Consider the following 15,931-nt stretch of genomic DNA (forward strand, 5'->3'; position numbering starts at 1 on the left):
CTCAGCTCGTTACCTGTATAAAAGACACCTGGGAGCCAGAAATCTCACTGATTGATAGGGGATCAAATACTTATTTCCCTCATTAACAATTTATAACTTTTTTGAAATGCGTTTTTCTGGATTTTTTTGTTGTTATTCTGTCTCTCACTGTTAAAATACACCTACCATTAAAATTATAGACTGATCATTTCTTTGTCAGTGGGCAAACGTACAAAATCAGCAGGGGATCAAATACTTTTTTCCCCTCACTGTATCTGTCTATAAAAAAGCTGGATCCTTTAGACAACAATGTTCTCTGTTATGATAGGGGTTTAATGTTAAGGATTGACGTTACAGCACCGAATTACATTAGTGAGAGGTTTGAATCTATATTCAGTAGGCTAACATTTGTTAAGGACTTTAAACTGTCATGTGCAAAATGTATCAACCAATAGGCAGGGCTTTTAGGAATATTCAAATCATAAACCTATGATAAGATGGAACACAGGTGGAATGGATCCCATATCTGGTACACGGACTATGCATCCTGGATTGTATACATTTATACGGTGACACAATGACAAGGGGGTCTAGAACTCTTTGGGAGTTTGCGAGTAGTCCTACCTTAGAACCTATATAGCCCTGTTCACCAGTTCTGGAAGGATGAGCCTAGAAACACTGCCTATTGGTTGGTGTAGATCTCTTTTATACAATTGAAATACAATGGTAATTGTGAAAGTAGAACTGAAATGATCACGGTGTCACATTCATATTTATTGGAAGTGTATGACCCCCTTTTCATGGTCCCCAGATCACTACCATGTAATAGATTTCTGATTAATATGGTAACACCCCCCCACTATATACTAATCAAGTTTATCCACCATTTATCTTCAGAGAACAGGCCAGGAATGCTCTTTCAAGTTGTTTACGTCACCAGAAGCCTATTTAGTTTTGTTAAAATTGAGTTACACAGCAGTGCAATGAACCCACAAATATATTAATTTAAGCCGTTTCAGACAGCTTGTTTGAGTGAAGGCCATTTTGCACCGACTGTATAACATGAGGGGTCTTCACATACAGGAGACACAATTGTCCTGGTCTGGAACACCAAACAACCAACAACGATTAACCTGAGCTTTCAGAGGGAACAACAAATTAATTCAATATATACAATACAATCAGAAGTCCAGAAAGGCCCTGGTGTTTCCTTGGAAAACATTATCTCATTATTAGGGTTATATTTGGCCCGTTGTGTGATGTAAACAATGAAATTAAAAAGCAATTTCAAAGCAGTCATGAGAAGGGTGTGCAGGCCAGGTGCCAACAAATTATGGAGATTATATAGCAGAACTAATCTTAAAGGCAAGCAACTGCCTTTCAGCTGATTATTTCTGAAAAAATGGGTATGAACAGCATTCAGCGAAGGTGTGAACTGAAATCTCAAAAAGGCTTTTTCCCTGAAGAGAGAAAATGCACACAAAGGGAACGAGGCAACAAACCAGTTGGAAAAGCAAAACGGATTTGTTTCTTTATATTCCGAGTTGCTCTTTCAATAAAGCTTCAGAGCGTTTGAACCCTCCGTTGCAGAAAGTTGACGCCAAGTCAACTGCTTGATAGATTTGGAACTGAAGCCTAAAGTTCTAGATCAAATACCTTTTGAGGAACGGCAGCGCTTGAGATACAGCAAGTCTTTTCACATTCTGTACAGGGCTATGTACTTGCACATACTTTCGTAGAGGATTAAGAGTATGTTTATTTTTTATTTTTTTGTTCTGAAACACAACAGTGATATTACTTTCATGAGGTCTCTAGTGGAAGTGAAAGCAATAGATTTACTTAAAAGGGCAACAGAGACACTATTCTTGCTCTTGGTGATTTTAATGGCAGCCCTCACAGAAGCTGACTCAGCACAGAGCAGTAATGTGCAACCTTGTGCTTCCAGACAGCCAGCAAAAGAAACCTTTAACACTGTGTGCCAAATACAATTATACCTTTAAACTTAATTTATTTTTTTCCCCAGAATAGGATGACCCATTGGACATTCTTGTGGAAACCTTTTGTATCTTTCAGGGGAGTGTGTCAAATCATATCACCTGCAAAAGACAGGAGTTCAAGATAACTAGTCAAGATGTATAAGCTAAGTTAACTGCCCCAGGACAACCCAGGCAAGGGAGAGGAGTATCAACAAACATATAGTTATCTAACATTTTAAAACAAACATTGCCAGAAGTTAAAATCTTTTTTTCAGAATCTGAGGAAAAAGTCCAACTCCTTCACATACCATATTTCATCAATCACAGTCTCTAACGAATCATAGCGAACTGGAAATCGCCCCGTGTTGACTGCATCACACGATATCAGCTTCACACAAATGCTGTAGGACAAATGAGACAGGAGGATGTCTAAAGGGAACTGAATCTGTTTTGCAAAAGGTTTTTTGTTGGGGACCAAACAGATTAGAAAAGCTCGGCACTGATTCATACAACCAACAGTCCGCTCTTGCTCCCAGACAGGGTTTTCCAATACACAAGGAACGCACAATCCTGGGGGCTAGGAGGACACTGTGTCTAGGAGGCTTTGGGTTATAATTTCACTTGAGCTCTTAACTACCTGCTTCAACAAATGACTGCACAAATGTCAGTCTCCCTGAGTTCTAAAGTGTTGACTGTGGGCAAAAACAAAACATATGAAACCTGCTGGATTGGAGACAAGACTGGATAGGAGAGAGAAACCTTTAGAGCAAATCCACAAAGCTATTTCATGACCTAAAAATTCTCAGCAAACTCTAAATATGCCTAACACATTTAATGCATACAAAAAGCAATCCCTGGAATGTATTGACATGAAGCAAAGCACACACAAACATGATACATATTATTTTAAATACATTCATTCGTATATAAACAAAACATTAGAGCCAAATCAGACTGCAGTAAAAAGGTATCATTAAAACACAAAATTGGCATTACCATCTTCAGCTTTAAGAAAAAAAAAAATCTTAACCTCTTAACCCTCAAAATTACTTCCAGAGCCATGGAAAGAATAATTACTGGCATATTATGTAAACGACGGATGCAAAACATGACAAAGTAGAACACTGTAATTTATATCTCTAAATGTAAACAACAAACAATGTTTAGCCATTATTCTGCTTGTTTTATAAGTGGTTCAGTCATTATTTCTAATTTCTCATCAATACATCTCAAACGTGAAAAGTGTTTTATTTGGGGAATTAAGTGGTTTTCAAACCCAAGCCGGTTTAGGCGCGTCATCCTTTTTCTCTACTACCGCGTGTCCATTAATCATCAAACCGCTGTTGTCCTTTTCTGAAGCCGAAACAGATCAGACACGTTCTCTGGTTTCTAGAGCAGCCGGACAAGTAAATGAATCGGAAGAAACTTTGCCAGAGATGGGCGGGGTGGCCTGTGTATCTGTCAAGAGCAAATACGGAGAAATCGGAGGGGTAATTGCGAGCGCAGAAGTGACAAACATTGACATTCATGTAAAATTATTAACATTGTCAAGGCTATAATTATCCTACAACTGTACTCTTATCTTCACAAATCCCCTTTAGCACACAATCAATACACACTGATAAAGGTAGAGAGAAAGATTTGATTGCAACTCAAGTACAGTGTCCACTATATACTCTCCTACTCTCTTTAAAGGGAATGATCCCAAGGGGTAAACCATGCAGACATTAGGGGGTTTTGCCGCAATCGTTAGTTTCAGAGGGTCGTCTGGGGAGCCAGTTATTTGCAGGGTCTGAGTGAACAGTCTGGGTGGTTCTCACCTGCAGGGGTGGGAAGCAGGCCGAGTCCAGAGCCATCACACTTTACAATCTGGCCTTTCGACTCATTAATAAGGTCCAGGGCCTTAATGGAGGCCCGATCTGCCGCTGAACAGAACAAACAGTAACTAACTTAGGGCTTCCCAGGATAGGTTATGTTTCCCCACAAAAACAGCATCTGCTCAACGTGTACAGAAGTACAGCCGTGAAACATTAACCCACCAGGTGAGGTTTACATGAGTTTTAAATCCCACAGAGAAGAAGAGCACACCCATGTTTGAAAATCTTTCAGAATATGAATGGAAGTCCCAGCAGGCACTTTATAGCCACTATCTAAAACAAGATAGCCTAAACCCCTTTCCTAGAGGGCAAGATTCTGCACATTTTATAGCGCTGCCTCCATCCATCCCGAGAAAGATGGAAAGAGTGAGTATTTAGTAAATGATTAATAGTAGTTAGGAGCCCTAATGCAATACAAAACAGGAGTCCGTAAGGATCAAATGTTAGGCATCCCTAGTCTAAACATAAAAAAGTCACAGGAGACACTTAAAATGGGACTGATTGAATGGTTCACATGAATCTTTTTGAAAGGTTTGTAAAGTGTAGTCAGTCTGCATTTAGTTTAGTTGTTTCAGCATTGTCCCGTTTCTTGTTCCTAACCCTATTCTTTCGCCTGAGGGAAGTCACCGGTCAATAAGAAACATAACAATGTGTGGTAAGGGAACACAAAGAACGCATAAATCCAAACATGCAGGGACCTAACTGCTATAAGATTGGAGGAAAACATTTTCCAAAGACGCCCTGAAGCCCGTAAAGGCCAAAAGCGATCCAACTTCAGAAACATTGCATTCTTGCCATTGGCCTAGTGTTTTGATGAAATCAAAAATGGGATATTTTGGTCAAATCAGAACCAACACCTGAAATTCTCAAGCAAGTGCAGCAGTGGGACAGGTTGGGTTTCTTCCGATGGAGGGAAAACTCGGTTCATATCAATTTCAAAATACAGAGGCAGAAGATTGAAATCTCAACGGTTGCTGATGTCCGTGATTAACAGGGATCTGACGGCTTTTATCGATTACAAGATTAGTTCCCACAGCCTCCTTCGCGAGACAAGTGGACCATGTGGGCAACGACTGTGACGCATTAATCATCGTTTCGTTTTAAAGAGCGCACGCAGGCGCACAATGGAGATGGTGTGTGAGAAGCGCACGAGATAAACTTCGTACCTTCAGCGCAGGACGACAGCCTCAGCTCCCTCCTCTGCCCGTTGCTTAGTTAAGGGTGTCAGGCGTAATCAGCTTTTTACAAAAACAGGAAGACTAATGGGCCTGCAGCGATGTTAAGCAGTGATATTATAGTTTACAGCATGGCATGGTGAATGGCTTTCGGTACAGTGTGGAGGCTGAAAGCTTGTCAAGTCATTGGACTTAGTAACCGGATGGGAGAGGGGGTGACAAAATAGTAACATTGTTGTGATCGGTCAGTCCACTGCTTAAATTTCTTGCCGGATTGATGACAATAGTACAACCAGAATACCAATAATGATCCTAAAAAGTTCAATCATTTAACAGACAATTTCATCTAAAGTGCACTATTTTTTATCAGCTGCAGTCACCTAAAGCAAGACGTTGGGTTATCTGTGACATGCAGGTTAAAAACCAGGGCTGGAAAGAACTGGATCCTAATGGTAACAAACTTCTTATCTTAACTGAACCACCTTGACTCTTATTATGTAGGAAAAGCCATCTGAAGAACATAGTCTTCAGTGAATCGTGCAAATTCAAACAACCCTAGTATCTTATGGACCCTGTACTTGCACACACAGGCTGTGGGCCTGTTAGCCTTCAAGCTCTAGGACTGCAATGCAATTTAATGCGAGGGAGAATCCAACAAGGACGACATTAATCTGGGGGCTGCCGATGCTTAGTGTCTCAAGGGGTCAGATGTCATACTGAAATCAATCCAACACCGCAGTGCACTTGCCGATGCACATTAAACTCAATTAGATCAAACTGGCACTAATTAGACTGTTTCTGTAAAGAGTTGCAGGCTCAGAAACTGGAAATAAATCACACATTCATGAATGTAGTTTTCGAGATTACGCGGTGCTAATTCCAGACATTCCTTCTGTTCAGTTTCTAATTTTAAGGTTATAACGAAACAAAACAGCATTAATATTAAACCAAATATTATCCAGTACTGTACAACCCAAGTTAACCCCACCCCACTTTCTTGCAACACAAAGCATTTTAAAAGACCAATAAGATTTGAAGCTGGGCAACAGCATCGCTATTTAAACATGTTTAGGATAGTGGATAATTTTAGGCAAATGGTACTGTTCTGTTTTTAGTTTTTTTTAAGAGGTTACTTCAACTGCTTCAAATAAACGCTGCTTCTTTAGGTCAGATTGCTTAAGTTAATTGCTTCAGTTTGAAGACAAGAACTTTCGCAAACACAAGGACTTACAAAGAGTAGAGCACTGAACAGTGCACAGTGACACACAGAACAAAGGCCAGCACTGTTTTTCCTAGAACAACAAAAACAGTCAATGAACCGGATGAGCCGGATGGCTACATGGCCAAACATGAACTGAAGCCGCTGTGGCAGGGCTGCCGCAGAAACACGATGCAACCCGATCCCCGCCTGGCCTCTGCCACTTCAAAACAACGTGGTCACTCCGGGCACAGCTGTCAGGCAGACGACACAGTTCGAAAAAAGGAAAACGGATGTCAAACTTGGAGACCTTCAGTAGGAAATCACCACGCGTCTGCCTTTCAGATCGGGGAGTCGCAGAGCCCCCTGTGGGTCAGAGCTTCCTTTAAACGTCATGCGATATTTTGTCACCTCTTCATCTTGTTGATTCGCAGCGCCTATTGGGACTGAAGAAAGTCATTTTAAATAATCCCTTCCTTTTCACTTTCCCATTCTGCTCTCTTTCAAGACTCTCCTGTGTTGGTTTAAGTGAAACTGTGTGCATACCTCTGTGTTGCAAGTGCTTTCTTTCCTGCTGCAGAGTGAAGGATGGTATATCCATTAACTCCACCTTTCACAATCACTGCAACAGCTGCCGAGTTTGTTACATTTGCAAAGCATCAGTCACTTTTCTCCTGTTGCCTTGTTTCTTGGGCCAGCTTTTACCTAACACGCCACACCCAAAGAACAAAGCCCATGTCGAGTTTCTAATGTCCAAATATCTCGAATTTCACTAAAATAATGCTAACCCTGGCAGGGGAGTCATGTAGTTCCCAAACCTACCACACAAGGCACAACACTAGTTACCTCAACAGACAAGAATGTCTTTTCAGCGATGTGTAAGATAATAAAAATAAAGTAAAAAGTAGTTAAAGTTGAAAATTAAAACGACAGCTGATAGAACAATGAGAGAGAGTTGGAAAGATCTCTTGCGCATTTAATTTTTTCTTTTGTTATGATCACAAAGGGTAATATGCTAACAAAGACTTGTTTAGTGAAGTGAACAGGAGCAATGTGTGGTTTTCTACGTTTCACTAAATTCAAGAGCCATCAAAATGGCGTTTCAAATCAAATTCCTAGCTTTCTAATTTTTATTTGGTTATGTATTTCCCTGCCTTCAAAACCACTTCCTGTGTCTAACGGATCATCTTCACAGTTCGTAACAGGACAATGCAATGCGGGCCATAAAAAGAGTGGATTTCAAAACATCTGAATTATTGAACCCTGAAGTACCAAAGCTGTTAATATTGCAGAACATACCAAATATAAAAATCTTACAATAGTGACAAACAAGAGCTAGCCACACAATAATCCAACTGACTTTCTTAAAAAGACAATATTACATAGATAAAGAATGTCCAAATTCAAGTCTGTAGAGGATGGTTTGGCAGTTTCATAGACCAGCAAGTGCTTCTGGGAAATAAACAAATGGGTAAAAGCATGCCTAATCTCAATCACGAGCCTACCTGTGTCCTCCGGGCCAGGCCTGTGCACGGAGTGAAATAATTAAGTGGGTGGACTTTGCCAATCCGTTTCAGGATTTGTAATGCCTCGATTCAGCCTGCCTGAAACCTCTCCTTCAGGCTGTAGAGATTCAATCCTGTGAACCTGTCTTCTTATGACTCACCTAGTAGTCTTTTGTGACTATTCAGACTCCTGTTCACCAGAGTTTTTCTATTGTTGTTGTTGTTGTTTCCCCTTCATCACGGCAATATACATTTCAAAGTGTGGTATCTGCGAATTTGCGAACACTGCCCACCAGATTACATCCTGGCAAGTTCTGACATTTCCATCCCTAATCTGCAAACATCACTTTATACAATCAAATTGTACACCCCCCACAACCGTTGTCTATTCACATAACCGAGGAATCTACAATGTAGACCTGGTTTGACTAAGAATGCAGCACAAAGAAATTGCACAATGCAAGCTTCTCACTCACAACACATCCTGGGCCATCAGCATGATAAGCAGATCCTATGGTAAGAGCAGCGTGGAAAAGAAATACAGACAAATGAGGTGACATCATGGGAAAATCAGTGCTTGTGGGGAGGTGGGGGGATTACTGCCTTTCGAAGAAGCAAAAGATCCCATCCAAGGGAGATCTTGTCTAATAAAGGTAAACAACGATGGGGGATTCCCCAGTCACCCCTACTGCACTGTGACTTTACCTTTCCCTGCTTGCACTCGACCCCAAGCAAAAAAACATGATAAACTACAGATTCAAAATCGATATCAAAGGAATTAAAAGATTGGCAACTTCTGGGAAATCCATTTACAGGAAGCATTAACTACATTCCAAGAAACTTCAATCATATATATGTATATGCAGTAAGATTTTTTGCTTAGCAAGTCGTTACGTGTAAACGATACCCACAAAAGGTTAAACAATATCTAAAAAGCTCAGGAGTACCAAGTTCTTGCTGTAACATTAATGCAATGGCATGATGCAGCACAAAAAACTGAACTGCATTAATTCCCATTCTCTGCAGAAATAGGCACACAGAATAAATAAAGAGTCTTGTGATTTTGACGGATACACATTTCTCCAGCTGTACGATTTATGACATCACCTTGTACTATAAAGACTTGGAAGCCCCCCAAAAAAACATACAAAAAATAGCCTTTTAAACCTGTATATATAAAAGCTGAAGATTTATTTTGTTTAAAAAGAAATACATAAACTGCACATTGAAGGTTAAATCAAATATTACCCTATGGCAGAACTACTTTAACACCACCACAAAAAAACTATTATGAAACTAATTATCAGCTTGATCCTTTCCACAATAATCAATAATTAAGCAAAATTAAAGAATCAATATGAATAGCAATGACTGCCACAAGCGGAAAGAACACCTGTATTCACTTTTTGGCACAGCTGGAAAGCACACATTTCATAGTGTTATGGACTTCATTGCTTCATCGCCTGGTTATGATGCTGCCATTAGTGGCTGCCGAACAGATGCAGAGGGCTTTATGGATGGGAGTCGGATGGGAGTAGAACGCAAGCAGCAAAAACAACAACAACAGGGAATTCAGGGGGAACATCCTGTTGGGTATACGGGAGAACTTAAACGCCAGGAAAATGGAGACATTATTCAATTCCCCTGAAGCGACACCGGCTGTGACCTCTGTATCGCACAGAGACATCACTTTACAAACTCCTTTCCAATGACACTGCTTCCTGAGAGAGCAGCATCCAGCTCATTAAAGCAAGCTACTAAAGAGCAGCCAGGAAAACCACGTGTGGCCCAACAACTGCAGATTGTGCAGCCAAAACTTTTTTAGAGTGAAGAATCTAATAAACAAATCCCTGAATAAGAGCTGGCTTCTGTACATCTGTAGCTGGTAAATGAACCAAGTGATTCCAATAAGAGGAACAACACTGCCCGACTCTTTTGTGGAGTGGCCCTCCAAAGGGGAGCCGTATCGGGGAAAGCTCTGCTGATAATAGCAGTGATTACAGCGGAGCGTGATCTGAGCCACAGTGTATAGAGCGAAACATTATCACTCAAAGGTTGGGGGGGGGGAATTGAATTAAATGGAGTGCACTTTCGTTTCTTGCCATGGAAAATGCAAAGCGTAGCCACGTAACTCACTCATATAGACTGGATAGGATCCTAGGATCACTTAGATATTAATGAACACCAAACGAGCACGATGTGTCGAATGGCCTCCTCTCATTTGTAAACTTTATGTTCTTATATACATGCCTTACCTCGGCTGCGTCCGAGTATAATTTTAAGTGGAAAGCAAAAAACTGCACCACTGCATGCAGATCACAACCACGCATGCTACTCATGAAACACAAAGGCTGTTTGCAGCGGGCAGCTCCGGCGACTGAAAAGGGTACGTCTTCATCTTCATCGAAGTCCATTGCGATGACCCCGAGACTGAATCACCCGAATACCTGCATTAGTATCTCTATAAAACATTTATAAAAAAACAGAAGTATTGAGCCCTATTTTAAGGAGTTGATTTTGCTTCAATAACATCAAAATGAAGCCTTAAAACTAAATGTGAGTTTTTTTAACAGATCTTCAACTGGATCAATAATAAAGAGCCTTCATCTGTATATATTTTCTCTCTGCCCAGAAGAAATGCTTAAACAACTAAAGTCCTACACATGTGAGATGGAGTACATCAGTCAGACAGTAACACTGTGCTGTAGTCATGACAGTACAGCAGATTTTGACATTAATCCAGGGGAGGGTGTCAGGACAGAATTAATGGACCACAAACCACAGAGAGAGTGACTGTGTGTGCCTGTGTGTGTGTGTATAAAGTTGTTTAAATCCTATTTTCCGGACTCAGATCATTTTTCATCTTGTCAATTTATTAACTATCCCTAATCAAGAATAAATGGTCAAATGAATAACTCAAAGCAGTGCCTCACACCGAGAGGGTAAAATTCACCAAAACCAGGCTGTAAATCTTGGATCACTTCCACCGTGATTACACATTGACAAAGAAACGAACACCTGCATTTATTTTTACGACTGCGTTTGCGATTTATGTTCCAGGTATTTGCAATCTTACAATCATAAAGCCTCCCTAATCCCCAAGCATTAAAAACAACTTTTTAAACTTAGACTTTATTAATTGTAACTGCAGAAACTATTAAAACTTGGGTCACTGAGGGACATTCTAGGCCCAGGGGACAAGTATTGAGGAGAACTGTGCTACAGCGTCTGGGTTTAGAGAAAGGCAAGTTCCTTTGGCAGTCTCATGAGAAGCTAGACACACACCAGTCATCAGAGACTGAGACCTTGGAAGTGACTCAGCCCATCTAGATCTAAACAAACACAACCAAAATGCCAATTCTGTGGCTTTATCCATCATGGCAAATCCCAAAACATGGCATTACCCTGTGGGCCTCGAAATCCTGCCATCAGCTCCACACTGTTTTAATTTTTAGTGGGGGTGGTGGGGGGAGAAGTCTCACAACATTAAAACCTTCTCCTGTGTTCAGTCACGGCACTGTTCAAGCCAAAGCCCCTCGGTCACATGTTGTGGATCAAAATGGCACAAACCAATTTTTTTGGGCCATAGCTTCAGGGGTCTTTTACGCACTTTGTTATCCTTACATTTGAAAGCAGCCAGAGATTCAAACCACTGTGACCTCCACTGGTTTAGCCAACTCATCCCTTTGAAGAACAGAAGACTGAAAAGGTTTATATGGTTTGAATAGAGCACAGCAATATCCACACCCTTCAAGAAATACCTTTTATTAGAACTATGGGAACTATGGGTTCTAGCACCTGGGATAGAACTGAACATATACGTGTTAATCCTCCGTCTGCCACTTAGTAACTGGTTTGTGGGGGTGAGGGAAAATCAGAAGACTTACAACTAATTAGAACTAATTTAGTCATGACACATAAAAGAAACCACATGCAATATTCATTCCCCACTCCCAAAACTGGTAGTAATCTAGCACAATGTGACCCTGTCTTTCAGCAGCATGATTAGGCAAGAAATGAAAGGCAACCAAGTGGCTCCATGGAGCAGTGTGACATCACAAAGATGATGGAAGTGCGACATGATCTGTTCTGCCTATCAGTCCATTACAAGATGTTGCAATCCCCGCTGAAACTCTTAACAGCACATTAATGGTCTGGCTAAGGTGTACAGCCAGAGGGTGTTTCCACTTCAGCTGAGCTAAGCCTCATAGAAACCTTGGACAATAACTGGACCTTTGACTTAACAATGTTTTAGCATATATGGAAGGGTGTACTTAAAAGAAAACAAAAAGCATATAAGCCATGATTTTATATTTTTTATGATAATATCTAAACATTTCCATTGCAACTTTCTGGAAAGCACCTGCTAGCAGGGATTTTATCTTCACTGTAACAACCACATCTTTATAACGTTCAGGCCAATTCAATTATAGGGAAGTTGGGCTTGGGTACACGTACTATAAACATTGATCAGACTTACTATTGGAGACTGTGTTACTTAGCAAGACATGGAATTAAGCAGAGCATGTACCCCTTTCATCTTCTTTAATTTATCTTTACCTTCTGGACTAGATCCAGACCATCATAGTGATTTAGAACGGGTCTGACTGGCTGTTCACCCCCCGAATCATTTACAAGCTCATTGAGCAAGCAGATTTAGAAACAGGGAATGGGGAAGGTCAAGAGCTCTCTTGCATCTATTAAGGGAGTACTTTATTCCAAACATTTCCTGGTTTCATTTCAGTGACATTTCGTTTCACACTTTGTTTTTTTTAATTTGCCAACTCATGGGGGTGGGGATTCTTAAACATTAGAAGATATGAGCAAAAGGCAATTAGCACCAAACTGTGCACAGACATCTTATTGGAGCAGCCACATGCAAAGCACCGATTCACTTCCTAGTTTCAAACTATTATTTTCTGATAAGCTTAGCGATTCCGTGGCGCAGAATATAGTGTTGTTAGTAATTCGAGCTGGAAAATGGTGAAGAAATAGAAGATGTGTGGTTGTGAGGGCACAAACTGTGAAAAAGAAAATGAAAAAGCAAGGACATACAGGTGTTTTCTGTGTAGTTGACTTTTTAAGAAAGATCATAAGAACAGATACAAAAACCTAGTGGCAGTGTGGTTCTCCAGAAAGTGGGGATAAAACTTGCCATATTTGACATTTTCATTTGAACATGATGAGTGGTCAGGAAATTGCATGAAGAAGAAAATGTATAGGAAGGTTTGCTTACATTTAGTGCTGATCATTTAATTGGGAAACATCCTTTAGCAATTTGACAAGTTTTATGCAATTACCACTAAACCTGTTGCTCCTTTTAATCCATTATGTGCTCACATGTGGCATGGAACTCCTTCAAGACAGCATTTGATGGCCCAAACTTAAATTCTTTTTTCGGTGTGCGCGCAATACAGAAGAAAACCAATGACATGCTTTCTTTCCCAACAACAAAAGGGAATGCACTGCCTCGGGGTACAATTCTCATTCGGAAAAAATAAAAGATTAAAAAAGCTCTGGTTTCTCAGTCTGATGCAGTTATTTAATTGTTTGATCAGTGAAAGCCTTGCTACCAATCTCCTAAGCTACAGTGAGCCCTTCTGTCACTCTGGTTGTTGTTTTTGCAATAGCCTCTGGTCCCTTTAGCCTATGGCCACCCTTTCTGCATAGAATGTATATGAATAGTCTTTTTGAACCTAATCTCCTGCCTATCACGTTTACTGGCTGACTGACATTCGCTGGGCCTGGCTTCACATTACAAAAGAGTCAAGGGAGTCAGAATATTTATTGGGCAGCTCTGCTTCGTGGCTGCCAGACACACGAGCTCCTGAAATCTAGCTTGTTCTCTCCCAGTCTCAGATAAGCATTATCTCGCTTTCCAAATTAGAGAAGGAAAAAAAAAGAAGAAAAAGTGCTGTATGATTCAAACAGTGGTGGTTTAGTCTGCATCTTCCTGTTATTTTAGCTATCCTTTTTTGCATATCCTATTGCCTACTCTTTGTGTGATCGATGGCGACAAAAATGGCTTCTGAAAAGGCTCTGGAGGGCTGATGGTCAGAAAATGGAACATGGAAGGAGTAGGGAATATTACTCTTGCGCTCTTGCACACAACCACAAATCTTCAGACACTCTGCCCTGAAAGATCGTCATAAAAACTTTTTTTTTTTTTTTTTTTTTTTTTTTTTTACAAGATACTGGCAGGAACTGGGTAGCCGTAACAGAAAACTCAAAGCAGACATAACAACTGCGTTTCTGAACAGGCGAGGAATTTTTGAAAAATAAACAGGAACTAAACTATAGATTTAACACAAAAAAATGCAGAAGAACCCACTGCGCTCTGAAGTTCAACACCCGAATCAGGCAGGCCAGACATTTACTGCAGTCCATAAGTGTGTAATATGAAAACAGCGACCTAACCTGAGCTGAATTTAAATACCGCAGTGAGTGAGAAACTGTTGGAATTTGCCCTCCATCTATAGCAATAAAGAAAGGAGAGAGGCTGGTTTCAGGTTCACTTGGCCTTCAATTTCCTAGACAATTTGTTCAAATGAAAGGTTTGTGGGTAAGCAGTTATGTCCAACAAAGTCCCATGCTTTGACCCCATGTTATTTGCACAAGCAGCCAAATCACCTTTTCCAGATAGAGGCGGAGTATTCTGCTGTGCAACACTTTGAATGACACTGTATATTGTTGTGATAAGAAGGTCAAGTATGAGATTATGTAGCGTCAGACAAAACTGGAATTGGCCTGTGTTTGCAAGGTCTGCAAGTGAAACTAAGCATTACTGAAATGGTTTTGGCATCTCATATAGCCAGCTCATAATGCTAGTTTAATTTCAATAAGTATTAACACTGACATGCAAATTTAGCACTGAAGACTGTATTTTATGGTCAAATGTTCTTAATGTGTCAAATAATATATTTTCTCAAAAGAATAAATCCAGATTTTTCTTCCTGAAAAATAATAAGGAAGTCAAATAAGCAATATAAGCTAAAAATACAAGGTGTGTAACAACCATTTAATTAGTCAATTTGTCAACTTTAAACCTAAATCTTCAAAGTATGTCCACTACCTCACCTGTACAGTAGTTTTTCATGTGTAATTGATTCGCCATTTTAAAGAGATCTCAACAAGCTACACCAGGAATGGCAACTAAACATCACTCATCCAGGTCACAAAACTAAACTTGATGAAAGCTGAAGCATACAAATTGGTCTCACTTGTGCTCTTCAATACAGATAAGTAAGATCCAATCAACCATCACCTCCTGTTGCTGGATTTTTTTAAGTAACTTGTTCTTTCGGGAGATCAGAAATGAAATGTTTTTAAGCATAGATAGTATAGTAAGAATTAACAGCCTATGATTACTACTAGTAGTATTATTATGCCAACCACACTGTTTGTTTTGCAGTTCACACCTGCACATAGAACAAATTTATACAGAAAACATGAATAAAATACAGTAGAGTCCGAGGGATCCTGGCCTTGAATGTGTGTGAAAGGCAACAGGACAACCCAGGAAGTGCTGTGTCTGACAGGACTCCGGCCACCGTGGCTTCTCTCCAATGAGAAGCACAGCAGTGCAAGAATATATTGACTGCAGTCTTCAAAAAGTGGGGATGGGGCCGCTTCACTTTACACACAGTACAACCAGGGTTAAGGACTTGGCTCGACCTGGATCCGGAACCCCCTACCTAGCATGGGTCGAGTTCGGGTAGCGCAGATTCCCGCAGGTCTGCGCAGATCTGCAAAATCCCCGCGATCCCATTGGTGGAGCCGCACAAGAACTGCGGGAATCTGCGCTACAGCAAGGTGGCCTTCATTCTTCCCGTCTCGAGTAGTGTAAAAAAAAAAGTTGCAGTGCAATTGCGGTCCGTTTTTCATTTTGACAACCCATTTCTGTAAAAGGACGTGCGTCAAACTATGGCTAAACGTCTGTTCTGGTCCTAACCCTATATACCCTTATGTATGGCCTACAAGATGCCTTCTAATTTAAATCTTAAATTAAAGCATGCCCACATATGACTGTACCCTATTTCCAAGTCTAGTAGTAGTTGTAATATTGTGCATTGTCATCTTGCGGGTCGTTTGCAACAGCACCAAGCTTACTGACTGCTCCCCACTCAGAGCAAATGTGAAATCAAAAATACAATAATGCACTCGTTTAAAATCCTTTGAAGAGCCTGTTTTCCTCCATCTCTCGGTAACCAGTCCTAACGGT

General features: G+C 40.5%; 1 protein-coding gene across 7 annotated transcripts in view; it reads right to left on the bottom strand.

Annotated features, from left to right (window-relative positions):
* Positions 1-15,931, bottom strand: part of mark1 (MAP/microtubule affinity-regulating kinase 1) — a 103,393-nt gene that overhangs the window by 86,077 nt on the left and 1,385 nt on the right. The gene's annotated exons all lie outside the window — the stretch shown is intronic.

This window comes from Amia ocellicauda, chromosome 23, assembly GCF_036373705.1.
Source record: "Amia ocellicauda isolate fAmiCal2 chromosome 23, fAmiCal2.hap1, whole genome shotgun sequence".
NCBI classification, from domain to species: Eukaryota; Metazoa; Chordata; class Actinopteri; order Amiiformes; family Amiidae; genus Amia; species Amia ocellicauda.